Genomic DNA, 20,615 nt, shown 5'->3' with positions numbered 1-20,615 from the left:
CCCTCCCCACACACACACACCCCAACACACACACACACCAACACACACACACACACACCCTATGCACACACACACCCCCTACACACACACACACCCCTCCCCACACACACACACACACACCCACACCAACGCACATGCACACCCCAACACACACCCCCTCCAACACATCCTCCCACACACACACACAGCCCCCACACACACACCCCCCAACACACACACCCCTACATACACACACCCCCAACACACATCCCCCCAAAACACACACACACACCCTCACACACACACACACACCCACCCCCAACACACCCCCTTCTCCCCCACACACCCCCCTCCCCAACACACACACACATACACACACCCCCACACACACCCAACCCCAACACACCCCCTTCCCCCCAACACATCCCCCTCCCCAACACACATTCCCCCGAACACAGCCCCCCCACACACACAACCCCCTCCAACCCTCCCCCCCCACACCCCCTCCCCCCCCACACCCCCTCCCCCCCAACACACCCCCTCACCCCCAACACACCACCTCCCCCAACACACCCCCCCAACATACACACCCCCCCAACACACCCCCCAACACACCCCCCAACACACACACCCCCCAACACACACACACACCCCAACACACATACACGCTCCCCAACACACACACACACACACCCCCAACACACCCCCTTCCCCCCAACACACCCCCCTCCCCAACACACATCGCCCTCAACATACACACAACCCCCCCCCCCACACACACCCACGCCCCCCCCAACACAACCCCCCAACACACACACACCCCCACACACATACACGCCCCCTTCCCCCAACACACCCCCCTCCCCACAACACAGCCCCCTCCCCAACACACACACCCACACACATACACACCACCACACACCCCCAACACCCCCCCCCACCCCCAACAACCCCCCCACACACACATAGCCCACCAACACACATCCCCCCCAACACACACACACACACAACCCCAAACACACATACTCAACTCCCCAACACACTCACCCCACAACACACACCCCACAACACACACACACCCCCCACACACAAACCCCCCACACATCACCCCAACACCCCCCCCACACACACGCACACCCCCCACACATCCTACTAACATACCCACACACACACACACACCCACACACACACCCCCATCCCCAACACACCCCCACTCCCCAACACACACCCCCTCCCCCAACACACACACACACACTCCCAACACACACACCCCCCCAACACACACCCCCCTCCCCCCCACACACCCACACACACCCCCCCACACACACCCCACCCGCACACACACCCACCGCCCCCAACACACACCCCGCCCAACACATACCCCCGCAACACACACACACACACACACACAACCCCCAACACACACCCGCCCCCATGCACACACACACCCCCCCACACACACCCCTCCCCAACACACACACATACACACACTCCCCAACACACACGTACACCCCAACACACACCCCCTCCAACACATCCCCCCCCACACACACACAGCCCCCACATACACAGCCCCCACACACCCCCCAACACACAACACACACACCCCACACACACACCCCTACATACACACACCCCCAACACACATCCCCCCAACACACACACACACACCCCAACAAACATACATGCCCCCCAACACACACATACCCCCCCCCACACACCCCCACACCCACCCCCAACACAAACCCTTCCCCCAACACACCCCGCTCCCCAACACACAACCCCCCAACACACACACATACACACCCCGCCAAAACACATCCCCCCCAACACACACACCCCCACACACACACAACCACACACCCCAACACACACCCCCCTCCAACACCCCCCCCACACACACGCCCCCCCAATACAACCCCCCAACACACACACACACCCTGCCAACACACATCCCCCCAACACACACACACACAACCCCCCAACACACTTACCCTCCAACACACACCCCCCAACACACATACAACCCCCAACACACACACCACCCCCACACACACACACCCCAACACACGCTCCCCTCCAACACGTCCCCCCCACACACATACACACCCCCAACACCCCCCCACACACACCCCCCACCACACACCCCCCCCAACACACACCCCCCCAACACACCCCCCTCCCCAACACATACACACCCCACACACCCCCAACACACATTCCCCCCAACACACACACACACACACACAACCCCCAACACACATACTCAACCCCCCAACATACTCAGCCCCAACACACACCCCCCAACACACACACCCTCAACACATCGCCCCAACACACCCCCCACACACACACGCACACCCTCCACACATCCCACTAACACACCCCCCCTCACACACACACACCCAAACACACACCCAATCCCCAACACAACCCCACTCCCCAACGCACACCCCACTCCCCCACACACTCCCAACACGCACATACACCGCCCAACACACACACACACAGCCCGCACCCACCCCCCCTCTCACCCCACCCACCCACACGCCCCCTCTCACCCCACCCACCACCCACACGCCCCCCTCACCCCACCCACCCACCACCCACCCCCACGCCCCCTCTCACCTCACCCACCCACCACTCCATCTCACCCCACCCACCCACCCACCACCTCATCTCACCCCACCCACCCACCCACCACCCCCACTCTCCCACCCACCACCCCCACTCTCCCCCATCCACCCCCCCCCACGCCCCCTCTCCCCCCACCCACGCCCCTCTCCCCCCACCCACGCCCATGCCCCCTCTCCCTCCCCCCCTCCCTCCCTCCCCCCCTCCCCTCTGTTCCCCCCCACTCCCCCCCAGATGCCTAGGACACTGTTCTCGGAATCCCTGCAATGAATTCCCACGATCATTGACAGTTAGTGACCCTTCATCATTGGTTGAAAGCAGCCATTAAAAAAATGTTGATTCTGTTTTCACATCGGGTTACTTTGTAGAGAAGTGTGTGTTTGGTTTCCACCATAATTTATGTTTCCCAACCATTAACTTGTAAGCAGGGGTGGGGGCATGTGGTTTATAATGACGCCAACGGCCTTCAGGGAAAAAAAGGGACAACGGGTGGGGAAAGCAGATGAGAAATGAGACTTTTACAAAGAAAAGAGAGCAAGTCACCCGAAAAAAACAAAGTTTTCATCACAGCAGTGGGATCAAAGGAAACGTAGGTTCAAGAGAGATTAAAGAAAGAACAAGATTTGAGGTTAAACAAAATGACACAATAGAACAGGACTGTAAAGATGTTGGGGGGTGGGGGAGGGGGGAGAACTGGGGTTTGTCAAAAGAGCAACATTGAAAAAAACAAGAAAAAGTGAACACTACACCATGATGTCTGTGGGGGAGGGGGGGTGAAGTGGGGGAGGGGGGAACCGACTTTAAAATGCAAATAGTCTGTCATCGGAAAAGTTGCTGCTCGACTTTATAATGATGCAATGGGACTGGAAGGACCATATCATGTGATCTTCCCCAGCCCATGATTGGAAAGAATATTTGCAAAGATTGGTGTCACAGTGCTACCTAGTGGGAGGTTCAGCTCGGAGAACTAAATGAGCATTGGAATAACCTGGAAAATTGGGGAGTTGCAGAAAACGCATACCAAAATTATGACTCACAAAGTAAGGGTGACAAACAGGAACAGTATGCTCGCTGCATTTTAATATGTTATAGATAACTGTGATTTGTTTAAAATTGACAAATGGAAGAAAAAAAGTCACTTTTCAGCTGAAATCTCATTTTGCAATCTGATGCTCCAGATGGAATAATACGAGACAATAAGCCATCACTTCACCCCTGGGAATGGTAGGAGTTTGCTTAACAGAGTTTTCAGTCATATCACTAGAAGAAAGACAAGAGTATGCAATTATAGAACACCTTTCATCAGTTCCGGATGTCCCTGGATGTTTCACAGTCCATGAAATATTTTGAAGCATAGTCGCTCTCATAATTGGTTGGAAGTGCACACAGTAAATTCCCACAAACAGCAATTAAATAAATGACCAGATAATCTGTTTCGGTTTTGGTGGGTTGGTTGATAAACATTGTTCAAGACACCAGTGTAAAGACACTATTCTTCCTTGTAATGTCCCATGGGATCTTTTATGTTGATTTGAAAGGGCAGATTTAGCATCTCACCCAGAAGTCGACACCTCCAACAGTGCCACACTCCCTCAGTGCTGCACTGGAGTGTCAGCCTGTACTATGCATTCCAGTCTCTGGAGTGGCCTTCAAAACAACTGAGCCAAGGCCGATACCACAGAGAAAGAGAAGTTACCAGCGTGTAATCAAATGGCAACTGAATCTTAGCAAAAACGTAACAGCAGGCAGATATCAGATTCTGCTTTGTAATAAGAAAGGTTGAAATTTATTAGCAAAGATCAGCAAAGGTGGGAATTTGGGTAATGTAAATAGTACAAGTGGAGCAGTTTAGGTAATGCCCAGCCAAAAGAACTACAGTCACAGCACCAGAGGCAATAACATGGAGAACCATCAGCCAGAATGAAAACAATCACAGCATATCTAACCTAATGGTAAAGGCTACTTTCAACATCGTAAACAACAAATCTGGCACCCGTACAAAAGAAGGCTAGTAGAAACCAAATAATACCAATTTTATGCTCCAGTGACTTTAAGTGTCTTCAAAATGTTCATACAGAGGAGTGGAAATTGGATGCTGATCTGGGTGAGCTGTGCATGTTGCCCGCAGCTAATGAGAATTGTGGCAGGACCACAGTAATTTGGCTGACCAGCCTCACTAGGATTGCACCAGTCAGCAGTGGGCACCTATTGTTATCCCATGAGCTGGTCATGGAGTGGGGGAGGGAATTTGTTTCAGTAGCATGTGCTTTTAATGTTGAGCCAGTAGAAGCACTATGGTAAGTAAACTCACTGTCCTGGTGGCAGCCTTCTCTGGTTCCATTAAGGCTTAGTCACTGTGTGCCTGAAACACTGACTTTGGTAGGAATGGTGTCTCAAGCAGTCGGTCACAATCCAATTTCACAAAATGTCTGGAACAGGGTATAAAACAAACAATAAAGCTGGTGAAGGAGAGGAATTGTTTGGGTCCAAGCTAAGAAAACCTGGTAGTGAATATACACCCATGGTTCTTGGTAAGGTGGTGGTGATGCAAATTTTATCGCAGCGCTTTTTACTTCCGACAGCAGAAAGGTGGGAGATAATTTACCTTGGAACTACCCTTGTGTGTCTATGAATAGTGTACCACAAGACTAACAGTTAGCCTTTAAATACAGTATATTTCACCATCAGAGAGGCTTTACATATCTGGCTAAAACTAATTATTAACAAGTAAGATAATATATAAAAAGTAGTAAGAGACAGCTAGATAATCAATGCACTAACACTTGAAAATCAATAAATTACAATTGATTGGCAAAGAAAGGATTATGTATCCTTCCCCAGACAAGCAGTTGCCTCTCACCATTACATGGGAATTTTTTCTATGGAATGCAGAGAAGCAATTGTAAAGCAAGGTGGAATTTGTGGGAACTTACCCAGCCAACCGTCAGCTGTGAGCTTCCCAAGAGACTCAAAGCTTCCTTTAATGTTTGGTTGGGATTGCTCACGACAAAAAGTAAAGAGATGCAAGGGATAAAAATAAAACAGCAAATTGATTAACATTTTTAATGCTCACTCGCTTGGAAAAGTTTCACCAACTGTTTATGAATTGGTCAGTGGAGACTATCAGTATTTTCTGAATTGCAAGACAGAATCTCCAAATCTAAACAAAACATCCACTTGGCAAAATGCAGTAATTAAATCCACTCTGTGACGATTTTATTTCAATAGTGATGCTTTTGAAGAGCTTTAACCATGTGATTATCACATGTAAGCTTCCAATGAGAAGGCTGCAGGATTTGGACTCGAAGATGTAACATTAAGCAATCTCCCACGTTGGCAGCAGTGCAGTGTTTGACTGGATATTGTACTGAATTCTTAACTTTTCCTGCAGGGGTTTTGATTCCGGGCCCATGTTAGTTATCCCTTGCTGTCATTCTCCATTGAAGGAGTCATCCCGCACAGCACTGAAGTGAACCTGAGATGTGGTTATGAAATTAGCACGTGTATTTGTTGTTGTTGTGGAGTTTATATATTTAAAGAAATGCATAAGAGCTCGTATTCTTTTGAAAGGCCTCAAGAGAACCCATGCCAAGTTAGACCAGACCTAAGTCTCAATGAGGCTTTCTGAATGTCCCCCACCTTCACTATAGTGCAGTAATTCATCCTGAAGTAGATCAATCTCCTTCTCCAGTTGAAGTGGCTCCAGTGGGTGATGAAAATTTTTATTCAAAATTAATTTTTCTTGGACTCATTTTGGCCTTTAGAGAACTCTGCTGTGCCACGGCAGATGGTGGAATTTGAATTCAATAAAAATCTGGAATTAAAAGTCCAATGATGACCATGAAGCCATTGTCGATTGTTGAAAAAACCCATCTGGTTCACTAATGTCTTTTAGGGAAGGAAATCTGTTGTCCTCACCTGGTCTGGCCTACATGTGACTCCAGACCACAGCAGTGTGGTTGACTCTTAAATGCCCTCTGAAATGGCCTAGCAAGCCAGTCAGTTGTATCAAACTGCTACAAAGTCTCAATAAAGGAATGAAACTGGACGGGCCACTGGAAATGGCAACAGCAAACCCAGCCCTGTCAACCTTGCAAAGTCTTCCTTACTAACATCTGGGGGCTAGTGCCAAAATTGGGAGAGCTGTCTCACTGACTAGTCAAGCAACAGCCTGACATTGTCATCCTCATGGAATCATACCTTACAGATAATATCCCATACTCCACCATCATCATCCCTGGGTATGTCCTGTCCCACTGGCAGGACAGACCCAGCAGAGGTGACGGCACAGTGGTATACAGTTGGGAGGGAGTTGCCCTGGGAGTCCTCACCATTGACTCCGGACTCCATGAAGTCTCATGGCGTCAGGTCAAACATAGGTAAGGAAACCTCCTGCTGATTACCACATACCGCCCTCCCTCAGCTAATGAATCAGTGCTCCCCTATGTTGAACATCACTTGGAGGAAGCACTGAGGGTGGCAAGGGTGCAGAATGTTCTCTGACTGGGGGACTTCAATGTCCATCACCAAGAGTGGCTCGGTAGCACCACTATTAACAGAGCTGGCCAAGTCCTAAATGACATAGCTGCTAGATTGGAACTACAGCAGGTGGTGAGGGAACCAACAAGAGGGGAAAACATACTTGACTTCATCCTCACCAACCTGCCTGCTGCAGATGCATCTGTCCATGACAGTATCAGTAGGAGTGACCAGCGCACAGTCGTTGTAGAGACAAAGTCCCGCCTCCACATTAAGGGTACCCTCCATCGTGTTGCATGGCATTACCACTGTGCCCTGGTTCAATGAAGAGTGCAGGAGGGCATGCCAGGAGCAGCACCAGGCATACCAAAAAATGAGGTGTCAACCTGGTGAAGCTTTAAAACAGGACTACTTGCATGCCAAACAGCATAAGCAGCAAGTGATAGACAGAGGTAAGTGATCCCACAACCAACGGATCAGATCTAAGCTCTGCAGTCCTGCCACATCCAGTCATGAATGGTGGTGGACAATTAAACAACTCACTGGAGGAGGTGGCTCCACAAATATCCCCATTCTCAATGATGGAGGAGCCCAGCACAGCATTGCAAAAGATAAGGCTGAAGCATTCGCAACAATCTTCAGCCAGAAGTGCCAAGTGGATGATCCATATCGGCCTCCTCTGGAGGTCCCCAGCATCATAGATGCCAGTCTTCAGCCAGTTTGATTCACTCCACGTGATATCAAGAAATGACTGAAGGCACTGGATACTGCAAAGGCTATGGGCCCTGACAATATTCCGGCAATAGTACTGAAGACTTGTGCTCCAGAACTTGCCACGCCCCTAGCCAAGCTGTTCCAGTACAGCTACAACACTGGCATCTACCCGGCTATGTGGAAAATTGCTCAGGTATGTCCTGTACACAAAAAGCACGAGAAATCCAACCTGGCCAATTACCGCCCATCAGTCTATTCCCCATCATCAGTAAAGTAATGGAAGGGGTCCCCAACAGAGCTAACAAGCGACACTTGCTTAGCAGTAACCTGCTCACTAATGCCCAGTTTGGGTTCCGCCAGGGCCACTCAGCTCCTGACCTCGTTACAGCCTTGATTCAAACATGGACAAAAGAGCTGAACTCCCGAGGTGAGGTGAGAGTGACTGCTCTTGACATCAAGGCAGCATTTGACTGGGTGTGGCATCAAGGAGCCCTAGCAAAACTGGAGTCAATGGGAATCCAGGGGAAAACTCTCCACTGGTTGGAGTCATACCTAGCGCAAAGGAAGATGATTGTGGTTGTTGGAGGTCAGTCATCTCAGCTCCAGGACATCACTGCAGGAGTTCCTCAGGGTAGTGTCCTAGGCCCAACCACCTTCAGCTGCTTTATCAATGACCTTCCTTCCATCATAAGGTCAGAAGTGGGGATGTTCGCTGATGATTACACAATGTTCAGCATCATTTGTGACTCCTCAGATACTGAAGCAGTCCATGTCCAAATGCAGCAAGACCTGGACAAAATCCAGGCTTGGGCTGACAAGTGGCAAGTAACATTCGCGCCACACAAGTGTCGGGCAATGACCATCCCCAACAAGAGAGAATCCAACCATCGCCCCTTGATGTTCAATGGCATTACCATCACTGAATCCCTCATTATCAACATCCTAGGGGTTACCATTGACCAGAAACTGAACTGGGCTAGCCATATAAATACTGTGGCTACAAGCGAAGGTCAGAGGCTGGGAATCGTGCGATGAGTAACTCACCTCCTGACTCCCCAAAGCCTGTTCACCATCTACAAGGCACAAGTCAGGAGTGTGATGGAATGCTCCCCACTTGCCTGGATGAGTGCAGCTCCTACAACACTGAAGAAGCTTGACACCATCCAGGACAAAGCAGTCCGCTTGATTGGCACCACATCCACAAACATTCACTCCCTCCACCACCAACGCAGAGTAGCAGAAGTGTGTACCATCTACAAGGAATTCACCAAGGCTCCTTCGACAGCACCTTCCAAACACACAACCACTATCACCTTGAAGGACAAGGGCAGCAGATAGATGGGAACACCACCATCTGGAAGTCACTCTCCATCCTGACTTGGAAATATATCACTATTCCTTCACTGTCGCTGGGTCAAAATCCTGGAACTCCCTCCCTAACAGCACTGTGGGTGTACCTACACCACACGGACTGCAGTAGTTCAAGAAGGCAGCTCACAACCACCTTCTCAAAGGGAACTAGGGATGGGCAATAAATGCTGGCCCAGCCAGCAAAGCCCACATCCCATGAAGGAATTTTAAAAAATGGAGCGATGGACCAGCTGGGGTAGTGTTAGGTTCTAGTGGCCCACCCCAGCTGGATAAGGTCCTGTCCCTGTGATTTGGTATGGGATATCTTACTTTAGGTGAGGGTACTGTTTCACTGCACTTACCCCAATAGCCAGGAGCCCCTGATAGCTCCAGAGCTTTTGGTGTATCTCATTTAATAACTGTGCAGCTTCTTTAGCCCTATTTTTTAGATCCTGTGTAAATTTAAAGTAATGAAAAGGAAGAAATGTCATCTGGATATAAACAGTAACATATGCATACACATAAAAAGAGAATTAAACAACAGAAAGGTCTATTTCATCTTGTAATGGTTAATCATATTCACACATGGGAATTAGTTTCATTTGCTTACGTTACAGAGTTTACATGCCACGTTCAAAGGTTAATCTCCACAAAGATACCGGCCGCTGATTCCGTTTTTCAACCCAAGGTTGAACGTGGCCAATGTATTCAGATTCTGAGCTTTTGACTGACCTTTTCCAGATGGTTTGTGGAGGTACAGTGCTGATAAGCTCTAAGACCAAGCACCCCCCAGGGCTGACCAAACCCTATCCATCAATGTATTGTTATGTATTGTGTGACCTTATAAGGCAGTTATGCTTTAAACTGTCTATTTTAATTTAAGGTAAAACAGAAAGTCCTGGAATAGGGGACAGTGATCATATTGAACTCTGCCTGGAGAGAAGCCCATGTGATTTTGTCATGGGGACAGATGCCCAGACCAAAATTCATAGAAACTCAAGTGCCACCTTGACACAAAAGAGGGGCAGCTGGTCTTGCTGGACACAGACTATCAGACTCAGGAAGACAGAGAGACTTGGAAAAGAAAACTGAAAATAGCTGCTGCCCTGCTAAGCAGAAGGAAAGACTGTTTTTGCGTTAACCACCAAGCAGAATGCTGCTGAGAATGGATTCCCTGTTTGAAGAGTCGAGGCTCATAGAGATTTAAAGACCAAGGAGTCACCAGAAGCTCCCTTGTTGCTGGTGGTTCTTAAGAATTTGAGTCAAGGGAGTTTTAAAAGGAGACTGGAAGACTCGCCTTGGTGTGGCAGGGAGAACAGACCCTGTTAGAAAGCCAGAAGAAGTTTGTGACTTTATCTACAAGGCTTCATATCTGCTGAGAGTGTGGAGTAGTGTAAATGTGGCGTAGGGTTTTAAGTTGTGTAATTAGTTAATGGGGAAAGTACCTTCTCTGTAGTTTAATGTATTAGTTGCCTACTAATTAATGTTTAGTCTATACTGATTTAAGTTTGTTTGTAACAATAAAAGTCTTAAAACATGAAATCTTGTACGATTATTTGTTGGTTGCTGGGAAATTCATATCTTTTAAAAAGTTATTGGGCTCCACAGGGATCGTAACAGTAAGTGGAACAACAGTTAATCTTTTGAATTTTTCAGCTCTACTGGAGCAGCAGTAAAACAGGCGAGTCTCAGAGCTGGCAGAATTGTGGCTGATTAAACACTAATACAAGTAAAACACTGCAGATGCTGGAAATCTGAAATAAAAACAGAAAATGCTGGGAATATTCAGCAGGTCAGTCAGAATCTGCAGAGGGAAACAGAGTTAATGTTTCTGGTCGATAACCTCTGATGAAAGTTCATCTACCTAAAACATTAACTCTGTTTCTCTCTCCGCAGATGTTGCCTGACCTACTGAGTATTTCCAGCATTTACTGTTTTAATTTGTGACCGATAAACATTGGTAGTGATGGGGTGGGGAGGAACATAAATGGAACAGGCAGTTGTAAATTTTGTTAGATAGGATTGTTGGTTAAAGGGAACCAATTCTACCAAAATAAACAGTGTCTATTGTGCCTGAGTTTAGCTGTACACTTTATTTTTGGGTTAAAATAGTAAAAATATCTGTAATGTTGCCTTTAAATAACAAGATGATGAGTTTTTGCACATAGTGTCTGTGAAAATGTACCAATGAACTGATTACTACTCAAAAGAAAACCAAGTAAATACACTGATATACTAGATGGTGAGTAATGTAGAAGACATTCTGTGGTGTTTTGGTTATTGGATGAGGGTAAAAAGGAAATGCTGATAGGAAGTTTGAAAAGCATTTTGTTGGATTTCCAGAAGGCATTCGATAAAGTGCCCCATCAAAGGTTATTGCAGAAAATAAAAGTTCATGGTGTAGGGAGTAACATATTAGCATGGATAGAAGATTGGCTGGCTAACAAGAAGCAGAGAGTAGGCATAAATGGGTCTTTTTCAGGTTGGCAAGATGTAACGAGTGGTGTGCCTTAGGGATCAGTGTTGGGACCTCAGCTGTTTACAATTTATATAAATGACTTGGATGAATGGGATGATTGCCAAATTTGCTGATGACACAAAGATAGGTAGGAAAGTAAGCTGTGAAGAGGACATAAGGAGGCTACAAAAATATAGATAGGTTAAGTGAGTGGGCAAGGAGTATAATGTGGGAAAATATGAAATTGTCCATTTTGGTAGGAAGAATAAAAAAGCTTATTATCTAAAGGTGAGAAATTGCAGAGCTCTGAGATGCAGAGGGATCTGGGTATCTAAGTGCATGAATGGCAAAAGACTAGTATGCAGGTACAGCAGGTAACTAGGGAAGCTAATAGAATGTTATCATTTATTGTGAGGGGAATTGAATACAAAAGTAGGGAGGTTATGCTTCAGTTATATAGGGCACTAGTGAAACTATATATGGAGTACTGTGTACAGTATTGGTCACCTTATTTAAGGAAGGATATAAATGCGTTGGAAGCAGTTCAGAGAAGGTTTATCAGAGTAATACCTGGAATGGACGGGTTATCTTATGAGGAAAGGTTGGATAGGCTAGGCTTGTATCTGCTGGCGTTTACAAGAGTAAGAGGTGATTCGATTGAAACGTATAAAATCCTGAGGGGTCTTGACAAGGTGGATGTGGAGAGTATGTTTCCTCTTGTGGGAGTATCTAGAACCAGGGGTCATGGTTTAAAAATAAGGGGTTGCCCATTTAAAACAGAGATGAGGCAAAACTTTTTCACTTAGAGGGTCATGAGTCTTTGGAACTCTTCCTGAAAAGGTGATGGAAGCAGAGTCTTTGAATATTTTTAAGGAGAGGTGGAATAGAATCTTGATAAGCAAGGGGGTGATGGTTTATCGAGGTATGCGGGATGCAGATTTGAGGTTACTATCAGATCAGCATGATCTTATTAAATGGTGGAGCAGGCTTGACGGGCCGAATAACCTACTCCTTGTTTGTATGTTCATCGTGATATTTGAGCAAGCTAAACCTAAACAGCAGGCATGAGGAGAAGGCAAATAGTCAATTCATTTCTCATTTCATTCATTCAGCGGGTAGCTCTCTCACCTCTAAGGTGGATTCAAGTCCCACTTCAGAGACAGACACAAAAATCTAGGCTGACACTGCCAGGCAGTCCTGAGGGAAAGGTGCATTACTGTAAATTCTATCTTTTATTTGAGGCCCTGTCTGCTCTGTCAGTTGGATGTTATTTCAAAGGAACACAGGGGAGTTATCCCTGATGTTTTGGAAAATATTTCTCTCTCAATCAAAATCACCAAAACAGATAATCTGGCTGTTATCACATTGTTGGCTGTGGGAGTTTGCTGTGCACAAATTGGCTGCCATTTCCTACAACAGTCACCGCACTTCAATAGTACTTCATTGGCTGTAAAGTGCTCTGGGACATACTGTGGTCATGGAAGGTGCTATATAAATCCAAGTCTTCCTTTTTTTAAATTAATTGTACTGCCTCTTGGAACATTGTGGTTGTGGTGTTTTGAATAACAATTCATGTGATTGTCTAGATGCAGATCTGTAAGATGCAAAATTTTGCAAGATCCCAAGTGGACAGTGAGTTCTCTCGCGAATGCAATTAATCAGATGTGACAAAGCAAAATAGTTGCATTAGTATGTACCTCACAGGATCTAATTAGATAGCTGTTCTCAAAGTACAACTGTGAAATTCATTATAATATGGGATTCTTTATAATTATGCGCATCTCAGCAGTGTTTATTACCAGGTGAAGAGACACAGAGCCAATTAAAGCACAATATGACAATTCATTCTTTTTTAAAAATCTGTGTTCAGTTTTGTTCCATTACGGCCACTGCAGAGTAATTGCAGCCCACACAGGATCAAATACTTCTGCTTTTCATTCAGTTAAATGTTTTTGACTAACTGAATTCTTTCATTTGATAGTTTAAAATTTCCAAATTTCTTTATCATTCTGCACTTTGCAAATGTTCTGCCTTCACATTTTCTTACATCAACTTGACTCTTGCAAATACACTGGACTCCTCAGAAATGATTTTCGCCGATCAGGAGTTATGTGGATTTTCTGACACTGTGTTCACTGAAACTTTAAGTTGTGACAGACATTTGTTGGGATACCAAATTTTTCAACCATGACCTGACTGAAGAGCAGAACTGGTTTGAGGGGCTGAATGGCTCACTCCTGTTCCTATGTTCCGCACAGTTCTAATCTGGGAGCTGGTTGAAATTCCTGAACCTATGCCATTGGTAATTAAGTGTAGTTTAGGCTGAAATCATAGATAAGTATTTTCCTTGTATACATTATACATTAACAGGAATATGAATAATAAAAAATGATAGAATAAAATTTAATAGAAGGGAATACAATAGCTGCAGATTGAAAATCATTTGAGACAGAGGGAGGGTGAAGCTTGTTAAATAAGCATGCGCTGTCACAGGTCTTTTCTTTCCTTGGCTATTTTTGTGCTACATTTTCATAAGAACAGTAGGTTATTCGACCCCTTGAGTCTGTTCTGGCATTCAGTTAGATCAGGGTTGACTACCTCAACTCCATTTTAGGTGCCTGGTTTTCCATTTTTATTTCATATTTCACTCCTGGATTTAATTTCAGTATTTTTTTTGTGTGTTCAATCAAATAACAGTATTAAAGGGAATAGACTGGTATATCCCAGTAGGTGGTGCTGTTGACCCTATGCAGTTACTCAAAGGAGGGTCGGGTAACAAGGACATCAGAGCAGGGAGCTGGCATTAGTAGGAAATCATTTCAAAGCTTTCAGGTCTGGGAATAAATTTATTTCTCGAAATTATTATTAAAGGTTTTCTTTGTTTAGACACCAAAGCTTATCATTCAATTATTAGGTGCAACACCAAGATTTGCCATACAGTAATTGGGCAGTCTCAACTCCTTCAGGACCATTACAGCTGATGGACAGAATGAATTTGAGATAAACTGTGTTCCCAGGGGTTAAAGGACATCATATTCACACATGATTCCAATCAGGACCCCAATCGCCCAACTCTCCATGTACAAAAGGTGGGCATGTCCACTAATCCATCTGTCACACAAAATGAGATCAACAGCTTTCTCCTTGCTTCATTTTCCCAGTGAGAACATTTAGCCATGGATATAAGGCAGATAGGCAGCCCCATTAAGCAGATATGTTTTACTGCCTACACAATTCAAGACAGGAATATATACAATTCACTGAAACCAATAAAAAAAAAGCCAGATCACTTAGAATGTGTTAGGACACGTGCAGTGTCAAACCTACCATACTGGGGGATAACAGAAAAAAGAAACTGAAATCCATAGGGAATTTGTTTTCTAATGAGTGACATTAATGGGTCTTGGGAACAAGCTTTAGCTTTCTGGAGCATCGACTGCTCTTCACCTCCAGCCTCAGCAAAGACTGAGGATTGAAATGCCTACTGGCTCTTTCCAAAGGCAGTTACAATTATTAACCCTTACCTTTCTTTTAAAAGTCAGCTAATTGCTCATTTTTGATAGGGACATTAAACTACTTCCAAAACCATGAATAATTCTGGCTGACCCCGGAAAAACGCATGCCACCAGCACAGTGCCCTGATGGCGAGAGTGGGACTTTTCTTGGGCCATTTAGGAATAAATGCCACTCACTCCCCCAGCAGAAGATGTACCCCAATATTTCCTATCTTGTGAGTCTCAGTGAGCAAATGTCCAAGAGTGAACCAACAACAGTCCTGTACGTAGTAATCCCATCATTTTAGATAAGGTGACTGAGTCATGCATGTAAAGCAGGCATAATATAGGAACAGGAGTAGGCCATTCAACCCTCTTGCACCATTCAATTAGATCATGACTGAACTGTAACGATCTTGTTTGGTCCTGGAACCCTTAAATACCCAGGTTTAACAAAAATCTATAGGAACAGGAAAACCCCCTATAATCAGGAAATTAGTGGCTTATTATTATGTGTGCGAGCTAGTGTGTGCCCTCCATTCAACCTCTCCCATCAGGAAAATGTTAACATTACCCTCTCCACATAATATCCCGGGCCAGAACCTCTTCCAATTAATATTACTTTCAGTGTTAAAGTCATTACCCACATGTCACTCTGGAATTAGTGATCCTCTGACTCTCTCAATTGTTTTGGAACTTCCAAAGAGTTGCAATTTCAAATATTATGCTTTTGTTAACTTTCCTGGTGAGGAACACCCAACAACTCTTGGGAAAACGGAAGTGATTGAAATAATAAATGGATATAATAAATTAAAGAAGGATTGCTGTGAGGCATGTTCTTATTGCCCAAGAATCACAAGTCATCAGGCAAGGTACTCCTCTTAAGGAATGGTTTGCATATGTTAAGGTTGAATATTTCAGTTTTATTGAAACTCCCAGCCTTGCTTCACTTCCACTTGGCTGATCTGGCTATTTATCCGTTCTCCAGTCTTGATGGATCTCCTTAAGCCTCTTTTTTTATAAAGTGGAGCTGTGCTGTTCCGGATAATGACTATTTCAGGGGCGTTTATCTTGAGTGAAGATCAGATGCAAAGTCCCAGCACCTACATTCCAGGACTTGTTTAAAAGGGCAACCCAACTATGATTAGAGGCCCATTAATACAGTAAACTCCTAATTGGTTCCAACCAAACTGAAGCCAAGAATATAGCAGCATTGAGTCAAGTCCCAGCATCCCTGTAGTTGAATTGGCTAATTTCAAGGCAGGACATATAATTGCTTGGACTCTTTGGATTTATTTAGTCATTGGATAATCTCATTGACCAATCGGGAGAGCCCGCCTGCTAATTTCAAAATAATAATGAGTTACATACAGCACTGCACAAAAGCATCAGTGCTGCAAAAGCACTTAGAATCACAGTATAATAGAATGGCTACAACACAGGAGACCATTCAGCTCATCATGTCCATGCCAGATCTTTGCAAGAGCAACTCACCTAACCCTGCTACCCTCACCTTTTCCCCGTAGCCCTGCAATTTTTTCTCCTCAGGTAAGTTACCAAATTGTCTTCTGAAAGCCTCAATTAAATGTGCCTCCACCATACTCTCAGGCAGTACATTGCAGATCCTAAGCACTCGCTGCTTAAAAACATTTTTTTCTAATATTGTTGCTGCCAATCACCTTAAATAGGAGATAAATAGAACAGCCCATTTCTTCAACCTATCCATGCAACTGGAGTTCCTCATCCATGGAACCATTCTCATGAATCTTTTCTGCACTCTCTCTATTGACTTCACAGCCTTGAAAAATAAATGTCTCAGAATCTTTGAACATTCAGTGTAAACCCCCAGATGGACTAGCTTCATTCAGTTCAATCTAACTCTCCATATTGTACAATCTTGGACATAATGAAAATTGGGCCAAGAAATAAACTTTGATTGGTATTGTTCATTTTTCTGATTTACCATCTTTCACTTTTGTGAGTTTTGTAAGTTGATCAAATATGCATGCATTTTAAAGGCACTATGCAACCTAATTTCAAAATGGTAACAGTTGTCACAATTACCACCACCCTATGCCATTCTCCCCATGACAGCAGCCAAAAGTCATGCACTAGTGAATTTCCCTCATAGTCTTAACAAAACAATAAAAAGTTTAACAATTTTTTTCACAGGATTGGTTCAAGACTAATAATGTAGATGGTACACACTGCTGCCACCGTGCATCGGTGTTGGAGGGAGTGAATGTCTAAGGTGCTGGATGGGTTGTGGATCAAGTAGACTGCTTTGACTGGATCGTGTCCTGGAAACTTCTTGAATGTTGTTGGAGTTGCACTCATCCACTTAACTGGAGAGTATTCCATCACACTCCTGACTTGTGCCTTGTAGATGGTGGAAAGGCTTTGGGGAGTCAGCAGTTGAGTTACTCGCCACAGGACTTCCAGCCTCTGACCTGCTCTTGTAGCCATGGTATTTATACGGTTGGTCCAGTTCAGTTTTTGAAGTCAAGGGTAACCCCCCCAGGATGAAGGTTAAAGGGGGGTTCAGCAATGGTAATGCCACTGAATGTCAAGAGGAGATGGTTAGATTCTCTCTCATTGGACATAGTCCTTGCCTGGCATTTATCAGCCCAAGCATGAATGTTCTCCAGGTTTTGCTGCATATGGACACGGAGTGCTTCGGTATCTTAGGAGTCGCAAATTCACAGAATTTTAATGACATAGGAGGCCATTCGGCCCATTGTGTCTGCACTGGCCCTCCAAATGAGCATTATGACCTAGTGCCATTGCCCTGCATTTCCCCGCACCCCTGCATATTGATTCTACTCAAATAATCATCTAATGCCCTCTTGAATGCCTCGATTGAACCTGCCTCCATCACACTTCAAGGCAGTGCATTCCAGACCCGAACCACTCGTTGTGCAATGAAGTTTTTTCTCACTTCATATTTGCTTCTTTTGCAAATCACTTTAAATCTGTGTCTTCTCATTCTTGATCCTTTTACAAGCGGGAACAGTTTCTCTCTATCTACTCTGTCCATCTCCTCATGATTTTGAGCATCTCTATCTTAGCCACCTTCTCTCCAAGAAAAACATTCCCAACTTCTCCAATCTATTCTCATAACTGAAGTTTCTCATCCCTGGAACCATTCTTGGAAACGTCTTCTGCACTCTCTCCAACATCCTTCCTATAGTGTGGTGCCCAGAACTGTACACAATACTCCAGCTGAGGTCTAACGAGTACCTTATATAAATTCAGCATAACCTCCCTACTCTTGTATTCTTTGCCACTATTAACAAAGCCCAGGATACTATGTGCTTTATTACCTGCTCTCTCCACCTGTCCTGCCACCTTCAATGATCTATGCACATATACACCCAGGCCTTTCTGCTCCTGCACTCCCTTCAAAATTTCACTCCTTATTTTATATTGTCTGTCCATGTTCTTCCTACCAAATTGTGCTGAACATTGTACATCATCCGCGAGCATCCCCATTTATGATGGAGGGAAGGTCATTGGTGAAGCAGCTGAAGATGGTTGGGCTTAGGGCACTACCCTGAGGAACTCCTGCAGTGATGTCCTGGAGCTGAGATGATTGACCTCCAATGACCACAACCATCATTCCTTTGTGCTAGGTATGACTTCAATTAGTGGAGAGTTTTCCCCTGATTCCCATTGGCTCCAGTTTTGCTAGGGCTCCTTGATCCCACATTTGGTCAAATGTGGCCTTGATGTCAAGGGCAGTCATTCACTCCCCCACCTCACCTCAGGAGTTCAGCTCTCTTGGCCATGTTTGGACTGAGTCTGTAAGGAGGTCAGGAGCCAAGTGATCCTGGCGGAACCCAAACTGAGTGTTAGTAAGCATAATAAAAACAGAATTACCTGGAAAAACTCAGCAAGTCTGGCAGCATCGGCGGAGAAGAAATCAGTCAACGTTTCGAGCCCTCATGGCCCTTCAGCAGAACTGAAGCATAGTTTCAACAAGGGAGAAATATAAATTGGTTTAAGGTGGGTGGGGGGGAAGAGACACATTGAGGGTGTGGTGTGAGCAGATAATCAAAAGATGTCAGAGACAAAAGGGTCAAAGAGGTGTTGAAGGTGGTGGTCTTTGTCTGAGAAAAGTGCTAATTAAGAATGCAAGACAGGATATTCAAAGTACAGCTCTAGTGGGGGTGGGGTGGAAAGACTAAAGGTTTTAGTTTTAGATTTAAAAATAATGGAAATAGGTGGGGAAAGAAGAATCTATATAAATTATTGAAAAAAAAGGCGGGTGGGGGGGGGAAAAGAAACGGGGTGGGGATGGGGGGAGGGGGGTTTAAGATCTAAAGTTGTTGAATTCAATATTCAGCCCAGAAGGCTGTAAAGTGCCTAGTCGGAAGATGAGGTGCTGTTCCTCCAGTTTGCGTTGGGCTTCACTGGAACAATGCAGCAAGCCAAGGACAGTCTGTCCTTGGCTTGCTGCATTGTTCCAGTGAAGCCCAACGCAAACTGGAGGAACAGCACCTCATCTTCCGACTAGGCACTTTACAGCCTTCTGGGCTGAATATTGAATTCAACAACTTTAGATCTTAAACCCCCCTCCCCCCATCCCCACCCCGTTTCTTTTCCCCCCCCCACCCGCCTTTTTTTTCAATAATTTATATAGATTCTTCTTTCCCCACCTATTTCCATTATTTTTAAATCTAAAACTAAAACCTTTAGTCTTTCCACCCCACCCCCACTAGAGCTGTACTTTGAATATCCTGTCTTGCATTCTTAATTAGCACTTTTCTCAGACAAAGACCACCACCTTCAACACCTCTTTGACCCTTTTGTCTCTGACATCTTTTGATTATCTGCTCACACCACACCCTCAATGTGTCTCTTCCCCCCCACCCACCTTAAACCAATTTATATTTCTCCCTTGTTGAAACTATGCTTCAGTTCTGCTGAAGGGCCATGAGGGCTCGAAACGTTGACTGATTTCTTCTCCGCTGATGCTGCCAGACTTGCTGAGTTTTTCCAGGTAATTCTGTTTTTATTTTGTTTTGGATTTCCAGCATCCGCAGTAGCTTTTAGCTTTTTGTTTTTATCTTTGTGTTAGTAAGCATGTTATTGCTGAAGCAATTGCTTATTAGCAGCCCAGCTCAGGGGCTGCTTTCTAAACATGGCCTTCAGTTACGATGCCTCTTGCAAGCCCCCTATCCCTCCCACTTCACCAAAGATACTAGTGTGCCAAGACCTGTCACACATATGTGTGCCTCAGGGGGAAAAGGCATGCAGGGACATGGCTGCTCATTATCAGCCCATGCCATGTTGGCAATGCACACACCAACAGTGAGGCCACTCAGTCTTCATACTGCAAACCCACAACCAGAGTTGTCAATGCCAATCTCACTCGCCCCTACCCAGCATCAATCAGATCCAGCTAATGTTATGCAGTACACGAGGTGAGCATACAGGCTAACCATATGTAATCCCATGCCAGAGTGTCAGAGGACAGCCTCAGTTGAATGCTATTAACAACTCCC

Source organism: Cetorhinus maximus, chromosome 6, assembly GCF_964194155.1.
Source record: "Cetorhinus maximus chromosome 6, sCetMax3.hap1.1, whole genome shotgun sequence".
NCBI lineage: Eukaryota > Metazoa > Chordata > Chondrichthyes > Lamniformes > Cetorhinidae > Cetorhinus > Cetorhinus maximus.
Note: the sequence above shows the minus strand (reverse complement) of the source record.